The sequence below is a fragment of the Theropithecus gelada genome, chromosome 6 (assembly GCF_003255815.1).
Source record: "Theropithecus gelada isolate Dixy chromosome 6, Tgel_1.0, whole genome shotgun sequence".
NCBI lineage: Eukaryota > Metazoa > Chordata > Mammalia > Primates > Cercopithecidae > Theropithecus > Theropithecus gelada.
The window spans coordinates 165,475,348-165,496,221 of NC_037673.1; the positions used below are offsets into that span (position 1 = coordinate 165,475,348).

General features: G+C 45.1%; 1 protein-coding gene across 4 annotated transcripts in view; it reads right to left on the reverse strand.

The window, feature by feature from the left end:
* SLIT3 (slit guidance ligand 3) overlaps positions 1-20,874 on the reverse strand; it is a 641,659-nt gene that overhangs the window by 619,628 nt on the left and 1,157 nt on the right. The gene's annotated exons all lie outside the window — the stretch shown is intronic.

Sequence of the window (20,874 nt, forward strand, 5' to 3'; positions counted from 1 at the left end):
GGAAGACAGCAGCATTCGGCTTGGCCTGACAGGAAGCTTAGTGTTAGACTGAAGCTTAGTGTTAGACTGAAATATCAAAGTCCCATGGAATAAAATTATAGCTTCTGGGCCCAATACTTTACCTGTGTGTAACTTAAAAGCTTTATTGGACATGGAGACCCTCTAACCAAAACCAAGTGTGAGTGAAGGGTGGTGAAGGAAGGAGTATCAAATAGCAGGGCACTGCAGGTGTGTGTAGAGTAACAATAGATCCTACTTATTGAGCAAGGGGCTAGATGCTTTCCCCATACCCTGTCTCATCGGCATGGAAGAGCAGTACCTTGTGTTAGGCAGTGTTAACCCCATTTTATGGAGGAGGAAACTGAGGTTCTGAGTTAAGAACTAGCTGAATATGTATGCATACATACAGAAAAGGAAGAGAAAGAGAAATTTCTGTGACTTACATATATTCCATATTAGGATGAACTCTCTGAAATTACTACTATTCCACCTTTTCTAACAACAAAAATGACAATTCCACAGGTTTCAACCTAACATAACATGTAAATAATTTAATAAGCTAGATATAAAGTATATCATCCATGTCATATTTTATTCATTTTATAATGTTATCTATAAATTATATAATATGCATAAGAGGATAATGCTTAGTGGTTGGTTGACAAGGTGGATTCTTGAATCAGATTCATGGGAAAGTTGACTCCGTCACTTACGAGCTTCGGGACATGGAATAAATAATGTCTCCTCTGGTGCCTTTGTTCCTCATCTACAAAATGAACTAACAATAGTACCAACCTCACAGAATGGTTGTAAGAATTAAGAAAACACAAAGTGCTAAAACTGTGCCTGGCACATGTTACTTATTAGCAGTCATCACGCTTGCTTTTGTTCACTAATTCCTTGCAAAAATCCTTGGCAATCATCAATGCTACCTTCATTTCACAGTGAGAAGCCTGAGACTCGGAGATTTGCCCAGGATTATACATCTAGCAAGGATGCATCAGGAATTCAAACTCAGGTCTTTCTGAGTCCCAAATCCTGCTGTTTCTTGTAAGCTGCCCAGCTTCCGCTGGGGGTCTCCTTGCGCCTTCATTTGCCATTCAATGAAAGGAGAAGTTGGACCAGCTGACTCTATGGTTCCTTCCAAAAATCCTCATGCAAGGAGGTGATATCAAAGCAGCAGCATCAGAAATAACAGGATCAAATGCTTTTGGTCCCACTGAGCACAGTATCCTTAGCCATGTGGCCAGAAGCATTCGATATTGAGGGTTCCAATTTTTTTTTTTCTTTTCTGCTATTTCTTTCCAGCCTCCTCAGTACATTTCCTAATTAATCACTCCCACTTAATTTCCTAAAGCAATCACATCCTCCCCACAGGCAAGCGGCCTCGTCTCAGGCAGAAGCACACACACCAGCTGGCCCCTCGGCTATGTGGGAGTGTGTGAGCAGCCCTTGGACACAGCCCAAAGAGTGGCATAGACACAGGAAAAATGCAGTCTGGGAAGCTACACTCAGAGGACACTCTTGCCATTCTGGCGACATGTGGGTTTCCTGGTGAGCAAAAGGGACACTGAGATTTGGTTCTTCAAGGAAACCCTAAGGTGCAAAAGATCCGCTGGCGCGTCTCAGAATGCAGGGAGACTCTGCCAGTGGCTGCTCTGTGATGCCGGGCAGGGCTCTGCTGGCCAGGTAGGAGGCTCAGGTCTGTCTCCCTCCCAGCTTTGCTGATGACTTGCTGTGTGACTTTGGGCAACAGCTTTTCTTTTGTTGAGCCTCAGTTTTTCTATTTTTAAAATGAGAACAGTAATACACACAACACAGTGTGGTTGTAAGAAAGGAACCACAAATAAAATGGCCAAGAGGAACTGGACAGATGAGATCAATGAGCGAAGCTGGATCAAGCAAAAGAAAATCAACATAATGTCAAATGGCAGCTGACATACTGTCTCAGTGTTGGGGTCACAATAGGGAGTGGTGGGGACTGCAGTGAAATGGAGACACACCCATCTAAACACCAGTCAATTACCGCCATAGAGCCAGGCTGAGCTTCTGTTGCTGGATTTTATTTTAGAAAAGAAGTTAGAAATAGATTTTTATATGTATTCACCTAATCTTATTATAAAATGGTGGGGGGAGGCCAGGCGCTGTGGCTCACGCCTGTAACCCCAGCACTTTGGGAGGCTCAGGCGGGTGGATCACATGGTCAGGAGATTGAGACCATCCTGGCAAACATGGTGAAAACCCATCTCTACTAAAAATACAAAATTAGCTGGATGTGATGGCGGGTGTCTGTAATCCTAGATACTTGGGAGGCTGAGGCAGAAGAATCGCTTGAACCAGGGAGTCAGAGGTTGTAGTGGGCTGAGATGGCGCCACTGCACTCCAGCATGGCATCAGAGTGAGACTCCGTCTCAAAAACTAACTAACTAAATAAATAAATAATTGGTGGGGGGAATTTGACATAAAAAAATTACATAAGCCAATAGCATTGGTCATTATTACTGTTACTATTAACTTCTCTGTAACTCAGAACCCCCATCTGAAACAATGGATGTAAAGATTCCTGATAACAGTCTGCTCCATGGACATCTGCAAAAATTTCTGAAGGCACTACAGAGATTAAACACTGTGTGCACACAATTATGTTGCTTTATTAACTTAAGCATACTTCATTGACATTGGGCTAGCCAGTGTTTCTTAACCGGAGGTAATTTTTTCCCCCAGGGGACATTTGGCAATGTCTGGAAACATTTTTTGAGTTGTTATGAAACAAGGGTACAGCTGGAATCTAAGAAGCAGAGGTCAGAAATGTTGCTAAATATAATGAACAGGACAGCCCACCAAACAATAAAAATATCCAACCCAACATGTCAATAGTACTGAAGTGAGAAAGCCTGAGCGATGTGGAAGCTTCCCCTTGCATCCTCTCTACAGAAAGAACTTTTTGAAGATAGAGACTTGGATAGGTTTTGCTGGGTATGGGAGAAGCCGGCAGGTGGGAGAACCAGCATCTATAATTATCTCCTCTATGAGGCTCAAGGCCTTGCTTTCATTCTGCCTCCTACAGCCTCTTCTCGTCATTGTCTTAACAACTGTCACCTCAATATATTTCACTCAAAAAAATCTGTTGAAGATGCGCAGGTCAGAAAATAGGCTCTGGGGAAACTGTGGACTTATAAGATGAACCGTCTGAGCCAAGGTCACTCAGCAAGTTGCAGGGTAGATCTGGGAGAGAATTCTCCTGGGTCCTGGTCCAGGTCCCTCAGGAAGACATCACTCCATTTTGCTGTTGCCATGGTAATTATAAATCAATTTTGTCTCTCCATTAAAGCAGTTACTCCATAGAACGTTCTCACAAAGGATTGTTGAACTTGCCCTAGTTATTCCAGGGATGTGAAAGTAATCACATTTTTGTATATTCTATAATTCTGGCTATGTTTATGATTGTCCTTCACCTATAATGGTGAGGTTATACTGCATCGTGGTTTTCATGCATTGCTATGACTACTCCAAACAAAGAAAACTGTGCTAGAAGCAACAGCAAGCGATTCTGGTTCACCTTAAGAAAGGACAGGAAAGGAGAACAGAGTGACTTCTATCATCCTTACATTATGCTAAATGTTTTACATATCTTACCTCATTTATTCATCCCTATAATTTGAAGAATTTCTTGAGGTCAATTTTCTCAAACACTGCTGTACATCAGAAACACCTGCAAGGTTTACAAAATCCCAACATCCCAAAAGCACCCCCAAATCATTAAATCCCACTCTCTGGGGATCGGCCTGGGCATCAGTAATTTTTTAAGTCTCCCCAGATGATTGCAATACGCAGGCAAGTTTGAGAACCAGGGCTTCATGACTCATTATCCTTATTTTACAATGATGCTGACATCCTAAAGGAAAAATGAGCTTGCCTAAGGGCACCCAGCTGGTGAATGGTGAAACTGTGATTCAAACCTGGTCTGCCTTTCTCCAAAGGCCATGCATAATCTTTCTCATTGTGCCATTTTCTCCCCAGAAGTTTGTTGTTTGTGGCTTTCTCGCTCATTTGGAAATTTGGTTGCAATCTTGTGAAGTTGAGTGAAAGGGAATTCTCTAGAAAGCTATCAGGAACTCCTGGATTCAATGTGCATCTTAAGAACAGGTCTTGGGGGGTGGGAGGGAAGCAGGCATAGTCTTGTCTATGCTCTTGAAGGTGCTTAGATGAAATGGAAAACCATTATGTCCAATCTCTTTGTTCCTCTGGTCAAGATTTCAGTTCCAGAAAGAAAGGATCCAATTGACCTGACTTGGGTCATAAACTAGCCCTTGACTAGCAGAGGCCAAAAGCCCTGATCAAAAATCTACCAGACTGTATCCCATGGGTGCAGAAAATGACATCCCAATAATGAAAGAAGGGCTGCTGCTAGGAAGAGAGAGGGAACAAGTCCTAGGCAGCCAGAAAACAATGCATGTCTACTACAATGGAGGGGACTGAGAGACTGATGACAATTTCACAGCTACGTGATGATCCCAAAGTCAAACTCAGCAAAAACCCAGAGGTTCATCCAATCAAAGTCACTAAGACAGATAAGGATCATTCAGAAGAAATATGCCACTGGAGAAGTGGCCATGGAATGGCCTCAAAATCGTTTGCAAAATGTTGTGAGGTTTGTGCATTTTTCTAAAGACAAGATAAATGTCTTTTATCAGATTATTTAGACTCTTAAAAAGCAGAAAAGATAAGGTTGGGGCTCCTGGGAGGTCTTAGGGAAGAAAACGAGAAGCTAGTAGTCAATGGTTCCTAAGAGAGCTTCAGATCCCAGGAACTACCCCGGAAAATGAGCCCCCATGACCTGGCTTGACAGCACAAAGACAAGGCTGGTACAGTTTGCTGAATTTGAGCCAATAGAACAATGCTTAAAAAAAAAACAAAGGCACTGACAAAAGCAGACGCAAGGTAAGAGCTAACATGTTTGCCCACGGTCGCATGGCAGCAAGGGACAGGATCTATCCGGTGAGGAAAGAAAATGTGAACCTCTGAGCAAAACGATTATAACTGGAGGAGGCCAGGGGATCTCTAGGGTCAGAAGCCAACAGGGACAATTAAAACTCAGCTGTGGATGTGTCAAAATAGAGTACTGTCCCAGGCAGCTTACTTGGGACCCTGAGCTCCTTTCCAAAGGGCTAGTTCTCTATCCCATGAGGGTATCTTCCCAGATCTAGGCATCAACAGACACTGCCATGAGGAAACTTGATAAATGAAGCCATTGTGAGTTATTAGTATTACATGAGTCACTGTTCGGTGCATAAATTCATGGACAAATCAATATACAAACAAAAGAACAAAAATTGTTAACTGTGGCTAATATAGGTACTATTTCAAGTCCCTACTATGTGCCAGGGTCTGAGACAGAAGCGTTACCTGATGGGTCTGAGATAGAAGCTTTTCTCCTCTCCACAATAACCCTACAAGACAGTTACTATAATACCCATTTTACAGATGAGGATCCTGAGACCCAAACAGATGAAGGGACTTATCTACATTCACACAATGAGAAGTGATGGAATTTGAAACCAAGTTTGTCTGACTGGGGGAGTATCCAGGTGCTTGCCACAATGCTACACTGCCTCACAATATGTGTAATTTAGTTAGAGCATTGACTGCGTGTTTTAGGCATTTTGCATTTATTATCCTTAGTTCTTACAACAATCCTTGAGATAAATTTTACTGCCTTTATGTCTTTTTTTATGAGAAAGACAAGTAATTTTTCAAAGGGCACATTTTGAACACAGATTTTTTTTTTTTTTCCTTGGAGACAGGGTCACACTCTGTCACCCAGGATAGAGTGCAGTGGTGCAATCATGGCTCACTGCAGATTGACCTCCTAGACTCAAGTGATCCTTCCCACCTCAGCCTCCTGAGTAACTAGCACCACAGGTGTGTATACTATGCCAGGCTAATTTTTTATCTTTATATTTTGGTGGGTGTCAAACTCATAGGCTCAAGTGATCCTCCCCTCAGCCTCCCAAAGGGCTGGGATTACACGTGTGAGCCACTGCACCTGGCCCTGAATACAAACTTTTGAATCCAGATCTCTTTGGCACTAAGCTCCTGGTCTTTCCACCAAACCTGCTGCCTATCCAATTCTATTTGATTTTTGAAAATATGTTGATTTTGCCTTATTTTCACAAGCATTGTACTAAGCTTCTATAGAGAAATGCCAGCTCCTGTCTTCAAGGAACTTTTTGTCTACTTAAGAGATTAGATTATACGGTACAGAAAAATGATGATGATAACTATATGGCTGTGGAGGTTTTAAAACATAGCTGCAACTTCTAAGAGACTTCTTCCATGGAGAGATGGCCTCTACCCTTGCATCTGGGCAAGCTTGTACCTGTTTAGAGCAACAGAGCAGAGCAGAAGGGGTACTATGTTGCTTTTAAGGCTCATTCATAAAAAGCCATGCTACTTCTGAGTTGTTCTGAGTTGCTGCACACCTCTTCTCGGAGTGTGGAGCAACCATGTGAGAAGTTAGACTACTCAGAGGCCACCATGTTGTGAGGAAGCTCAAGCCACACAGAGGTCACATGTGTAGGCAGCCAGGTCAACAGTTCCAGCTGAGCCCAGCCTTCAAGTCATCCCAGCCTAGGTGCCAGACATGTGAGTGAACAGCCTGCTCGTGATTCTAGCACCCAGGTATTCAAGTCTCCCCTGGTCATTCCAGACTCTGCAGATGATGCCTCAGACTGTATGGAGCAGAAATAAGCTGTCTCTACTGCACTATGTCCAAAATCCAGACCTAGAGAATCACTGAGCATGATAAAATGGTCGTCACTTTAGAATACTAAGTTTTGGGGTGGATTGTTAAGCAGCAAAATATAGCCATGATAATGGCTTTTTGAGTGATTATTTAATGCCTGACACTGTCCTCTAAGCTTGACATGTATTACCTCATTTGATCTTCCTAATAAGCTAGGGAAGCAGGTTACTATTAAAGACCATGCCCAAGATTACTTAGCTACTAATGGCATTCAAAACCGGGTCACACTAACTCCAGCATCAAAGCATCAATAATCTAAACTGCTATACTACAGAGGAAGCAAAATTTTGTCTCCGAATAACCTACAAAGCCCCAAGCCAATCAGTTTTAAGAAACACTAACTGCTATTTTTTTAAACTAAACATCTTTTTTTTTTTTCCTTAATTTCAGAAGGCTTACTGTGGAGCTGAGCTAATTATTTGAGCCTTAATCAAGGACCAGCCACTCCCCGAAGCAGCTGTCCTGGCCTCTCTCTTGCCTCTAGCAAGTCTCTTGAGTTAGACGGATATTGGCTCAGGTCTAAACCCCAAATCCCAGCCCCTAGAAGTGAGGATGCATAGGGCTGAAAGGATCCTTGGAGATCATCCAGTCTACTTCCCTCATCCCCTTTAAAGATCAGGAAACTGAGGCCCAGGGAGGTCGAATGACTTGTCCAAGGTCACACGGTGTGTCAGAGGTACGGCCAGGTCTCCAAATTCCCAAGCAAGCATTCCTTCCACTACACCATGCTGCAGTTGCTAAAAATTCCCCAGAGCCGCCTCCCTCGGCCCTCCTCTTGACAAAGCTATTTTCCCCCCACACAACTACACACAGTCACATTTGGCAAGAGGTGCTATCAGCCCTGCTCTGCTCATGAAATGCTGTTTTGCAATGGGGCCTCTTTGTTCGTTAGCAACACAGACAAAGAAAACTGTAGTGCAGTCTTCTTGGAAGAAGATGTTTCTTGTTTTGAAGACGGGAAGAGAGCTTCCTGACTGAACATGGCTTGAATCAGCATGCAGCTCCAGTCAGGAAAGAACCCAGAGGAGACTTGGGTCTTTGCAAAATTTCTAGAATGTACAAGGAGGGCACACGGCAGGGGGAAGCTTATGGGAAATGTTTCAGAAAGTACTAAAATGTACGCCTAAACAGAGTAAACAGAGCAGATTGGTTACCATCTTGTGCTATGAAGCAATTAGAAGGGGAGGGGTGTTGGTGGAGAACTAGAGTCATTAAAAGCTCCATGAAGCAACTGGCCTTCCCATTTTTGAATTCCTGCTCCAGTCCTGGTTCCCAGTGTTCCTTCCCTTGCCGTTTTCTTCAGCTGGGATCTTCCCTCTCTAGGCTTTAAATAAGCTGCAGGCTTGGTGCTGAGAGCCCTCAGGATATGATCTGCCATCCCGAGTCACCCATCTGGTGCCTCTCCCCTCTGCTTCCACATGATTCCCTTATTTTTTGTACTAGATGTGGTCCCTCTTCTGTCTCCCTAGCTTCCCAGACTGGCAGAGGCTTCCCATGGCTCTGCATGATCATTGCACAGGATGAGGCAGAAATGAAGGCACCTTTTCACAAGGGCAGACCACACCAGGAAGCTGAGGTCCTCTCTGGTGACCTTCCTAATGCATTTCCCTTTGGAGATGGGCTGAGATCAGTGGGGAGGGAGTAGACCAGATGATCTCCAGAGATACCTCAAAAGCCTGAAAATCTCTTGGCTAGGGAAGGCAACAAGAGGGGGAGGAACAGAACCAAGTTCTGTGGCACAAATTCAGAACTTGTACGCTGGCAGCAGATGGAAAGGGAGGTGCCAGCTTCTAGCAGGAGGGGATGTGGTGGACGCGTTTCTCAGGGCGGTTGCAAGCCACAAGTCTTGCATTCCAAAGGACTGGGTGAATTGCTGCCTGAGAACCTGCCTCTGACACAGCCACAGCATAGGTCTCCAGGCACCAGGTGAGATCTCCAAAAAGAAACTCCACTGACCAAGTGAAGGTTCTTAGACCATTTCCCCCACAGCAGGGTCTTCCCCATCGCCTACCCCATGCTTACGCAAACCTGACCAAGGCACAAATTTTATTCCAAATCCCTCTCCCTCATCTTCACCAAGGAAAATTCCTCCTGCTGACTTAAACCTAAGAGAGAAAAATAAAGATAATACCTCCTCAGGGAAACGATGTCCTAGCGGTCCCTTGCAGCCCAGGAGGGGAAGGGAAGCTGGCCCCCTAAAGAAGGCCCTGTATCTCCTCATGGCCTCAAATGCTGCTGTGCTGTGTGTCAGTGTTTATGAAATGCTTCTCAAATAAGGTCAGTGTTCTACACAGAGTTAGGACTCTAATAAAATGCAGAACTTGTGCTGTTCGCCAGCTAGCTGCAGAGGCATACTTGAATGCTTTCTCAGATACAATTGTTCTCAGATTAATATTTTCCCCATGAGTTTTTTTTTTAATTCCACTTGTACTATTTTTTTATGATGTGTGAGGCTTTCTATATATTTGTACCCACTAAAATGGATGAGGGGGACTGCTTTTATCATTGATTCCTGAGGGTTTGGTGCTACCTCCTTCATGGTTCTAGCATTTTTCCCAATCCACAAATCTCCCTGCTCTGAACCTAGCATGGTAGCCTTTGCCTTGTCAGTCATTTGGAGGGAGAGACAGTCTAGACTAACTCTGAAGTTAGTTTGAGCTGTTGTAGTTATCAGAACATTTCACTTGCTTTACTCTTTGTGGTAGACACCCAATAAATGGCCCCTTTAAATGGTTCCATCCTTCATGGATTCCCTTATTTGGTCCTACTGTCTTAGACACTGTCACTTATTAATAAGCCAGTGCTCTAAACTCCACCTGGTTAAGCTGCTGACATGACTGGTGAGAGGTTATATTTTAATTTGTAAAAGATGCATCTTGTTAAATGAAAAGGAAACTGGAACAAGAGTTTGAAGACATGGGTGACTCTGAGCAAGGTTTTGGAGCTCCCTGAGTTTCTTCATCTGTAAATGAAAGCTTCTAAAATATACCCTGATCATCTTCCAGATATAGGATTTAGTGGTTCAATTCAGATATTGTGGGTGGACTCATTAAGGTATTCGCATAGCACTAAATTTAGAAGGCATTTGGAGACATCTGATCTCATTTAAACCTTGCATCAGCCCCCTGAGATGAGTGTTATTTCCCCTATTCCAAAGGTTATAGATGAGACAATGGAGACCGCAAAGGTACTCAGACAGGTGGGGCAGTTAGAAAGTGACAGAAGCCAGGATTCAGCCTAGGTCTTTCTACTACATCCAAATTGTACTCCCCATTGGCTTCCCACTAATTCCACTTAGAATCCCCATACTCAGAACACTTTCTACCTATATTCTAGAGCTGGGGAGAGAAGAGGAGGAGAGAAAGAAAGAATGTCAGCAAAGTACTAGATAGTCCAGAAATTTCTGCAACACATTTCTGAGCAGGACAGCTCTCCAATGAGATCATCACTGCTGTGCTTTTTAATTACAAAATGCTCTGTCCTATTTGGGGTACAGGGAGTTCAGGAGTATGTCTAAGTAATTCATCATTTAAAGAGTCCAGCCCTGGGGCACCTTTGCATGCTACCCTGGACATGATAAAAGATTTCAAATAGCCATAAAAATGAAGTCTGAGGTTGTTTCCAGGGCAGAGCTCTGAGTTCATTGCAAGTCTCCAGTCTCCAGTGAAGGTCCAGGCCATGAAATCCAATTTCAGGATGTGGGGTTCTGATGGTGACAGTCCAAATTCAATACCAAGACTATGGAGAACTACATAGCGGGCAGTAGAGGGCAAGAAGCCAAGCTAGAAGGATTAAGGCAGGAGCCAGGAGCAGCTAAAGCTCAGGGAGAGATGCAAACATGCATAATTCCATGGCCAAGTCATAACACTCCGATTAGAAGAGGATCATGGACTCCACAGCATGCAGACATACCTGAGTTAGGGCACTCACTAGGGCACATGCTAGGGCATACGCTAGGGCACATACTAGGGTATATGCTAGAACATACACCAGGGCATATGCTAGGGCACACACTAGGGCATACACTAGGACACACGCTAGGGCACAGGCCAGGGCACACACTAGGGCATATGCTAGAACGTACACTAGGGCATATGCTAGGGCACACACTAGGGCATATGCTAGGGCACACACTAGGGCATACACTAGGGCACACGCTAGGGCATACACTGGGGCACATGCTAGGGCATACACTGGGGCACACGCTAGGGCATACACTGGGGCACACGCTAGGGCATATGCTAGGGCACACACTAGGGCATATGCTAGGGCACACACTGGGGCACATGCTAGGTCATATGCTGGGGCACACATTAGGGCACACACTGGGGCACATGCCAGGGCACACACTAGTGCATGTGCTAGGGCATACGATAGGGCATATGCTAAGGCACACAGGAGGGCACATGCTTTGGCGCGCACTAGGGCACACGCTAGGGCATACACTGGGGCACACGCTATGGCACGCACTAGAGCATATGCTCGGGCACATACTAGGGCACACACTGTGGCACATGCTATGGCACACACTAGGGCACATGCTGGGGCACACACTGGGGCATATGCTATGGCACACACTAGGGCACATGCTATGGCACACACTAGGGCATACGCTAGGGCACACACTGGGGCACACGCTAGGGCACGCACTGGCGCACATGCTAGGGCACGCACTGGCGCATACGCTAGGGCACACACTGGGGCACACGCTAGGGCACGCACTGGGGCATATGCTAGGGCACACACTGGGGCATATGCTAGGGCACGCACTGGGGCACATGCTAGGGCACACACTGGGGCACATGTTAGGGCATGCACTGGGGCACATGTTAGGGCACGCACTGGGGCACATGCTATGGCACACACTAAGGCATATGCTAGGGCACACACTAGGGCACACATAGGGCATGCGCTAGGGCGTACACTAGGGAACACACTAGGGCACATGCTAGGGCAAAGGATGGGTATACCTGGTAACAGACAGGAGCTAGAGAGGTAGAAAAACCCAAGAGGGAGGCAAGGTGGGTGGTTAAGTGTGTTGGCAGACTTTCAGGAGCCACAAGATACACTGCTGCCAAAGTGCAGAATGAATCACGGGTCAGGAACCAGATTGGCATTTAGGACAAGAGAAGAGGAGTCTGAGCCCACACAAGCAGTGATATGGCCGTGATAAGTGCAGTCACACTCGACTCCAGCCAGGATCCATCTTATGTACATCCTGTTGGAACAGGACCTGATGCCAGGGCAGGTGGAGCCCAGAGATCCCAACTAAGAGAAAACAAGTGGTGCATCTAACGGCAAAGGACGATGACTCCTGCCAACATTTGAGTAGATGCTTGAGGGGGAAAATACTACTCAGCAAGATTCATCAGAACTACTCTTGGAGGGTGTATCCCCTCAAACCCGAAATTTAAAAAACAGTCAGTGGACACATACCATGGAGATTTTTTTCCTAAGATTTGGATTCTGTTCTAAACATCCCTATGAGATAAAACTTCCCAAAGTGCTGCTGCCATCATTTTAAGTTGGGCTCAGGAGCATCTAATCATGAACTTCCGTGACTGTACCACGGTCCCATTCCTATGTACAGGGACCCTATTAGTCTTCAAGCTCCGATACAAAGGCCACCTATTTCCCCAAACTGGACATGATGGCTCTGTTTCACCAGGTGTCCAGATCACATCCTTGACATTCCTCTAGATGCTCTGCATCAAACAGGGGCTCCTTGATTTAAGTTGAACTCATCATGTTCTTCTTCTAGTTGTTACTTGAGAATGGAGTTTAGAAGACAGAAAAGGAGGTTGACTTGAAAGATTCTGAAGGGAGGACATGACCAGGGGTTGGCGTGCAGCCTGAAACCCGCCTGGCTGGATGAACCCTGCCTCTCCTGTTCCCGACTGGGGATGTCATTTCACCTCTCTCATACAGTTGTCGCATCTATAAAATGCAGACAGTCCTCCTGCCTACTTCACATAACTCTTCGAATAGGAAATGACTCCATGCATATAAAGTGTAAGAGCAGTGCCAGGCGCAAAGAATGGCTCAATAAATGCCAGCTATTGTTATGGTGATGACTGTTGTTGTTGTTGTTTATAGAGGCTTGGGGACCCTGTACGCCTCGGTCCCCTATGCTTCATGCTCCATCATGTCTGTTCCCAGAACTACTCCAGAAAATGTGCCCGATGCCAGTGGGTACCCAAGATGCTAAGAGAAATCACTGTGTTTAAAAACCTGAAGCTACCTGAGCTCTGCTATTGGCAGAAAGGCTCAGTCCCTCAGGCTAAACTTTTTACCAGGAGAGAATAATATATATATACATACACGTTCAACATACACACACATACATGCGTCATATCCTGTGCTGGTGGGACTTGTGGTACTAGCCTAATAGGACAAAAATGAAGCTAAAGTCATGATGGAAAGTTCCATGAGAAACCAAGAGTATAGAGAAAATTTAGCAAGCTGAAGAATTAAGCATTAATGGGAAATTATTCCAGAGAAAATATGAACCAACAGGACCCCAGGGAAAGAAGATGTTACAAGCCAAGAAGACCTCAACATTTTTTTTCCATCCCAGCCAGAAAGAATGGGGCAATATATTTATGTAATCCAAATGCCAGATTGTAGAAAGATTTCGAAAAAAAACGCACAGAGAACTCTGCTGATTATATTGACAACTTGGATAAGGATCCATAGGGCAAGCTCATTAAAATTGCAGAGGAAATAAATAGTGGGAGATGGGGAAAGGAGTAGTTAATTGCTAGATGAGGAAATCGAAATAGAAAATGCTCCTGAAAAGCTGATGAAATGAAATGATTTGCCAAAAGTTAATTACGATAAATGCAAAGTGTTGCACTTAGACTCCAAAAAGTCAACTGCACAAGTCTAGAAGGGGGGACAACAAACTAACAGCAGGGAAGGCTGGGGAGATATGGGGGTGTCAGGCAGCTTGGTCAAAATGAGCCCACCCAGGGCTGTGGCTGTCCAAAGTGAAAAGGTTCTTTTGAATGTGCTGGCTGATAGAAGTCAAATAAAACAGTGAGGGCATGGAAGGTCTCCTTCTAACTAATGCAGTCCGAGAAGATTGGAATCCATTTAGAGGAAGAGAAGTAGGCATGGAGGACAAGGCCTATGCCCAAACCGTATCACATACAGAACAGTTGAGACGATTGTAAAAATGTTAGGAGACTCGGGTAAATGGGTGGTGAGAAACACCACAGCAATAAGACTTCCAAAAACTTGTCATTTGGAAAAAAGATTATACTTGCCCTGGGTAATGACAATCAATAAGAGATAAGTCCAACTCCCACACAAAGGACATTTTCTTATTAGGACTGTGTTTTTTAATGGAATAAATTGCTTTAGGAAGAACTGAGCTCCTCATCACCAGATATCATCAAGCAAAGGAGGCTAACTGACCACCTTCCCTGAAATTGTACTGATGGAAGACCAACCTTTGTGTGGTTGGAACTTGGACAAAAGGACCTCTTCCAACCCCGATGATCCATATTTTTCTTCATGAAGCTTTATCCTGATCATGCTCTGATAGGAGGTCTACACTCAGTAAGACTTTTGATCATAATAACAACAGGAATATTGATAGAGGGAGCTCTTGGTTCCAGGCAGCCTATGTGGATTAATACAGCATCCTTTGAAGGGAGTATCACTATTATTCTCATTTATCAGATGGGAAGACTGAGGCCCATCCAGCTAGTAGATGACAGAACCGGGATTTGGGTCCCAGAGTCTCGCTCTAGTGGCACATTTTCCCATCTTCTCTGTCCACTCAGTACAGAAGGTTCTAATCATGCACCCTTTGGCCAGGGTTTCACTGTATCAAACATGGTACTGACAACACAACTATGAAGACCACAGTGAGTGGGGAAGAAAGGCTAGCCTCTCAACAGGCCAGCAGTCACAGTAGTTACAGATCACAGTCCAGGCCTGCAAAGCAGAGAGGTAGAGGACTCATGAGCATCCAACCTTGGCAAGGTTGATTTGAATTTAAGGATGGGGAACAATGAAGAACGGAGAGCACAGGGAGCTCAGCACAGTGCCAGGGCACCCTCTGCAGCCATCCAGCTTGGGATTAGCAGTGGTCCAGAGGAGCTAGCTCTCTAGGAACGCCTCCACCCCTTGTTTTTCCTTTCCTTCCAGCAGTTCTAAAAAGGGTTAAGACCACCTTACATAATGAGGGTGGAGCCTGCTAGTAAATACAGCTGTCTCAAGTAAAAGCAGTAATAGAGGCAGACATGGGAAGTCAGTAAAAGGAGGTATTTAGGGGAAGATAGAAGGAATGAACATTGAAAAAAAAGTCAGGGCTAAAAATTCCCCATGAAAACCCACCGCCAAAAAATAAATAAATAAAATACATTCCTTATTTAAATATACCACAAAGCAACACACCCATGGGACAGACCTAAACCACTTTCACCATAATTCCCCTTCTGTGGAACAGAGGCCAACCTGGGCTTTGCTGTAGAGGCAGGACCAAGAGCAGAGAGAGAAAAGGAGGGGCCCAGCCAAGAGGGTATTGGGCACAGCCCACAGGCAGGCAAGGAACTTGCCTCCACAGGGCTCTGGGTTGGAGCAAATTTGGGGTGGGCATCTCAAACCTTCCAGCTGGACAGGGCCTGAGATGAAGATATAAAAGTAATAGCCATGGTCACTAACAGGAATAGTTTAGGGAGGGCTCCTATGGTGCAGTCACGCATTACTTAATGATGGGGATATGTTCTAAGAAACTCATCATTAGGCGATTTCGTCATTGTGCAAACCTCATAGAGTGCACTCACACAAGCCCAGAGGGTCTAGCCTACTACACGCCTAGGCTATATGGGATAGCCTATTGCTCCTAAACTCCAAACCTGCATAGCATGTTACTCTACTGAACACTGTAAGCCACTGCGACCCAATCTTGAGTATGTGTGTTTCTAAACATACCTAAACATAGAAAAGGTACAATCAAAATATGGTAGGAAAGATAAAAAATGATACATCCGCATAGGGCATTTAGCAGGAATAAAGTTTACAGGACTGGAAGTTGCTCTGGGTGAGTCAGTGAGTGAGTGCTGAGTGAATGCGAAGGCCTAGGACATTACTGCACACTACTGGAGACTTTATCAACATTATACACTTAGGTGACACTACATGTATTAAAAATAAAGTGATGGCACTATGATGTTACAAAAGCTACGACATCACTAGGCGATAGGAATTCTTCAGCTCCATTTTAACCTTACGAGACCACCATCCTCTATGTTGTCCACTATGTCTTTTTATGTGGCACACGACTGTACTGTGTTAAGCACTTTCCTGTATATTATTTCATTTAATCCCCCCAATAGGGAAGATTCATCATACATACTTTACAGTTAAGAAATCACAGAGGGATAAACAATCACAGCAATGAGTGAACAACACTCATTGTTGGAGGAACCGTTGTAGGAACCGTGCTGAGCGCATTACAGGGACTGCCTCAGGTTACATTCACAGCATCCCCATGAAGACAGTGCACTTGTCGTCCTGGTATCACAGGTGTGGAAACAGGTACAAAAGAATTAAACACACTGCAGTCAACAATAGTGTAACACGCCCACAGTGCAACAGCAAGATGTAACAGAGCTGCAATTCAAGCCCAGAGTTGTCTGTCTCCAGAGCGCCTGCCCTAACCACAATGCTTAGGGGTTGGGAACCTTCTTGCCACAGCCCACATTGCCAAGGTGAGAGATCCTACAGCTGCAACCCACTATTCATTCTCACTTTCCTGGGGAGACAGAACTCTGTGACAACAAACAATACCGGAGAGAAAACAACATAACAATCAAAATGGCAAAAACGCAGAAATACTAGAAAATCCAGATGATCAACAAAAGCAGAACTTATCAATTAATACAAGAAGAGCAGCAATCAAAACCCACAGAGCGCTCAGGATGACGCTGATGAGTTCCTGATTAGAAAGCCCTATGGTTTAAGTGCTCAGGATTTCCAGCTCTTTTCACGGGCATGTGCACAGTAGGAGTTTTGCAAGGTTGCTAAGCAATGCCTGGCAACCAGACTCCAGAGCAGATCACTCAACAGGAGTCCTTGGTAACTCTAGTAAGGCAATAAATATTAGTTCATAAAATCCAAATTTTAGATACCCTTAATAACTCATGACATAGGTTACTAGTAAGGATCCCTTAGTTATACACCAGAATGCAGATATGTAATGGCCCATCCTTCACTTGTAAGAACTAAAGAAAGACTTCTAGTTTTGAGGTTCAGTATTCCTTTATTGAATACACATTTGCTGAAAACCTACTGTGTGCCAGGCACTGTTCTAGACACTAGGGAGGCAGATACTGACAGTCCCCCAATGGACTATAACCCCTAAGAAAACCACTGAGACTATGCAAGAATTCTACTTTCACGAAAATGAGGCCCAGAGAGGTAATGCAATCTGTCCAAAGTTGCACAGCACCCTGGAGGCTAGACCGGTCCACTGGAGGCAGGTCCACTCAGCCGCTCCTTAGTCTGTCCAGAAGGGCACTGTTTCCCTAAAAGGTCACATCACCATGGTTGACCCAGAGAGACCCCATGATTCACTAGCTTGTCCCTGTCTTCTAAGTTGACCCTGAGGGCTGGAAGTACCAGGACACAGGCGTTGGCTACTGAGCATCTTGGAAAGTCTCCCACTTGACCTCAGGACCTCTGTGGTCAAGTGAGGGAAAGCCTATGACATGGTGTCAGTTTTTATTGGACCAAACCACCGGCAAAGCTAGCCGTCATCTGGAGTGATGGAGAAAATTAAGTTACCACATTCTCACGTTTCAGCCTTTCGCCCGTTCTCCTTCGCAAACAGGAAATGTTTATTTAAATATAGCAGTCTCCAGCATGTTCCAGAGCCAAGTGAAAAACCAAAGATGTCCACTCTTGCCCCCACTCCACCGTTCAGGCCACCCCTCACTGCAGTGAGAAGTGGGCCTCTGCCTGCCTCTAGGCAGGAGGGCAAGATGGGGAGAAGTGGCCCCACATGAGAGTTCATTTTCATCTGCCTCCTCTTTTTCCAGGCTGAGATTGTGGTTGGAGAAGAATTACATCTGTGGGCTCCTTTTGTAGTCAGAAGGGTAAGTGCAACATCTGTTTACTCTGTGCTCCATGGTAAATGTTTGGTTTCAGGCACCGCCATCCACTTCCTCTGCTCTCGTCCTCTATCTTTGCTGCACGGATAATAAATTACACTGAATTCTTCTCTGCATTTATTTAGCTTTCTTGTGGGTGTCACCTCCTCATGGAGGGGGAAAAATTGTCAGTAGTTTATAAAAGACAGAGAGTTTCTTTTTCTGCGTGTTGTGCTGACATTATAGGGAATACCTTGGAACATGGACCCCCAACTCTGATTCTGGCTTAATTATGAACAATTCAGGCCCCATTCCAGGCCTGAAGCAAAGTCCAAATGCTGAGCACATTATCCCCACTCAGGTTTTCCTTAATGTCGTAACACAAGGTTTCAGAAGTCAGAAACATCCAGAGAAGCAATATACACAGACACACACACACACACACACACACACACACACACACACACACACACACACACATACACACACCCCTTCATCAAAGGCTTTTTGGGAGGCAGAGTACCAAGAATGGAGAACGGAGAAAATGCTGTTTCTTTGTTTTAAAACACAATTTAAACATTTGAGATCAGAAAACTGGATTTTAGGAAGGTCCTGAGCATCTGATGACAGTGCTGACAAAACGTGCCCTATGGCAAAATGAACCCTGGGAAGTTCAAAAGGCTCACCAAAGCAAGTTTCCTTCTATCTTTTGCTTACATTCTTTACATTGAAGTGCTGGTTTTCTTCTGTATATGCAATGATTCTATATACAGTTTCTGGAATGCAGTAGAGGTTCAAGTCATGTTTGTTCTCAAACTCCTAGGCTCAAGCGATCCTCTCACCTCAGCCTCCCAAAGTGCTGGGATAACAGGCATGAGCCACTGCGCCCGGCCTCACATAATGTGTGTTGAATGAATGAAGGCAGGAATAAATGAGTGATTCTTCTCTGAAGAAATCCTTGGCAGAGCATAAAAATGCCAAATATCCCCCAAGAGTTTTCAGAATTGAAATGTTACATCTGAGTTGGCTGAGAGAGAGTGTGGTGCAGGACTTTGGTGGTGAAAAACTGTTGGTGGACTGCCCTGAAACCCTGAAGTGAACCTGACCCAGCTTGCTCCTAAAGACTGTCCCCGATTCCCAGGGAGGAAGGAGACTAGAATGAGATACCATCGCGGCACCCCCATGCACCCTAGCCAAAGTGGCACCAGTGACCACAACTGAGGCAGAAGAGACCAGAGATATCAAAGCAGCTCCTGCTCTCCCACTGCCTGTTAAGGACTGCAGCAGGGGGCCTATGGGAACGACCAGGACTCCAGTCTCTGCCCTGTTTCTCCAGTTCTAGAGTTGATGGGTTGCCCTGAGCTGCACAGATCTCCTACAGGAGATGACTGGGTGGCGTGCTGGCATGGGTGCTGTTCCTGCAGCTCTGGAAAACGTCCTACATACCAGGAGGAAAGGGACTTACTCTCCTTGGTTTCCCAAACATGGAGCATGGTTTTGAAAATGGAGAAGAAGTAGTTTCAAGACCCCAAGCATCAGAGCTAACATCAAAGTGAGCTGAACATTTGCAGGGTATACCAGAAGCAGAAGCAACAGCAGCCTGTTCTAAGATCCAAGCCCAGCCAGAAACCTCCCAGGACTGTCTGTTTATAGATTTTGGTCCAAACTGACCCTTGTTCCAAGGATGACCAGCAGAGTGATAAGGGCTGTGGGCTTAGGAACCAATCAGGCTTGGATTCAAACACTTCACTAGCTGCATGACCTTGAGTAAATGACAAGACGACTTAACTGTAAAATGGAGTAATAAGCATTGCCTATGTAACTAACAGGACTGTTGGAGAGATTCAATGAGATAATACATGTACACAAATCAAGGCATGCAAAGCATTTATCAAACAATAGCTATAGTTATTATTTCACTAAGTCATGTGGCTAGCACTGGTGTGACAAGGAGGGGAACTTAGTTTACAAGGTGCAGGTATCTAAAAATACCACTAAAACAAGTTTTGCACTCCTATGGACTAACATAATGTCTGAATTAAGGTGTGAAAAACTGGATTTTGGCCCCTTTATTGCCATCAACTTGCTGTGTTTTCCTGGGCAAGTCATTTTATACTTCCAAGCCTGGTTTTTGACATTTGTTAATAATTCGGCTCTCACCCTTTAGGATTCTGTGGTTCAACCCAACAAAATAATCATTGCACTTGAGGAAAAAAAAAAAGTTTTCAGCCAAAGGAGAAAGAGAGCATCAGGAATAAGGAAGACAGTTCTGCTGAGTCTCCACCCAGAGACGCACAAAGAAGTGGAAGAGAAGAGGAGGTGGGGTGATAGGAGGTGACTAACAGGAATAACACACTCTAGGACAATGCTTGTCATCACTACTCTCTTCCAGCCTGAAGTCAAGAAAGCAGAGTGGAAGATCCAGGCGCCTACCCCTAAGGCACGTGAGGAAGGGGAGAAGAGGGAGAGCAAGACACGGAGGGAATCCACCACACTACAGCAAACCCTCACCCACTTCTCGGCTGGGTTCCCAGTAAGGCTCCCACCCACTCCAGCGTTTCTCCCCCACTCCCTTACCCCACCCCAACTGCGGACTAAGAGGAGCCCACCCCGGAGTCCAAGTTTTGAATCTGGTCCGAGGATCAAAATGATAAATGTTTCCAAAACGTTGACATATGAAAAGTAAATATTTGGTTGCGCAATTGGGGCTAAAACTAGGGTCAATCCACCCCATTCTGCAAGCGCCTCTCCATTCGCTGCCAAGTCCAGGATCCGAGGCTGAGTGCGGTTTGTAAGATTATAACGCTCAGTCTCATTTGAAGAGCTGTCAGCATTTCCATTCTCCGGCCCCTTCGTTCGGGGAGGCATTTATAACCGAGCCATAAAAAATTCACCCGGGGCTGCAACTTGGCATCTCCCAGACTGCTTTCCAGGCAGAGCGGGTTTTGCGAGCACCCACTCTGAATC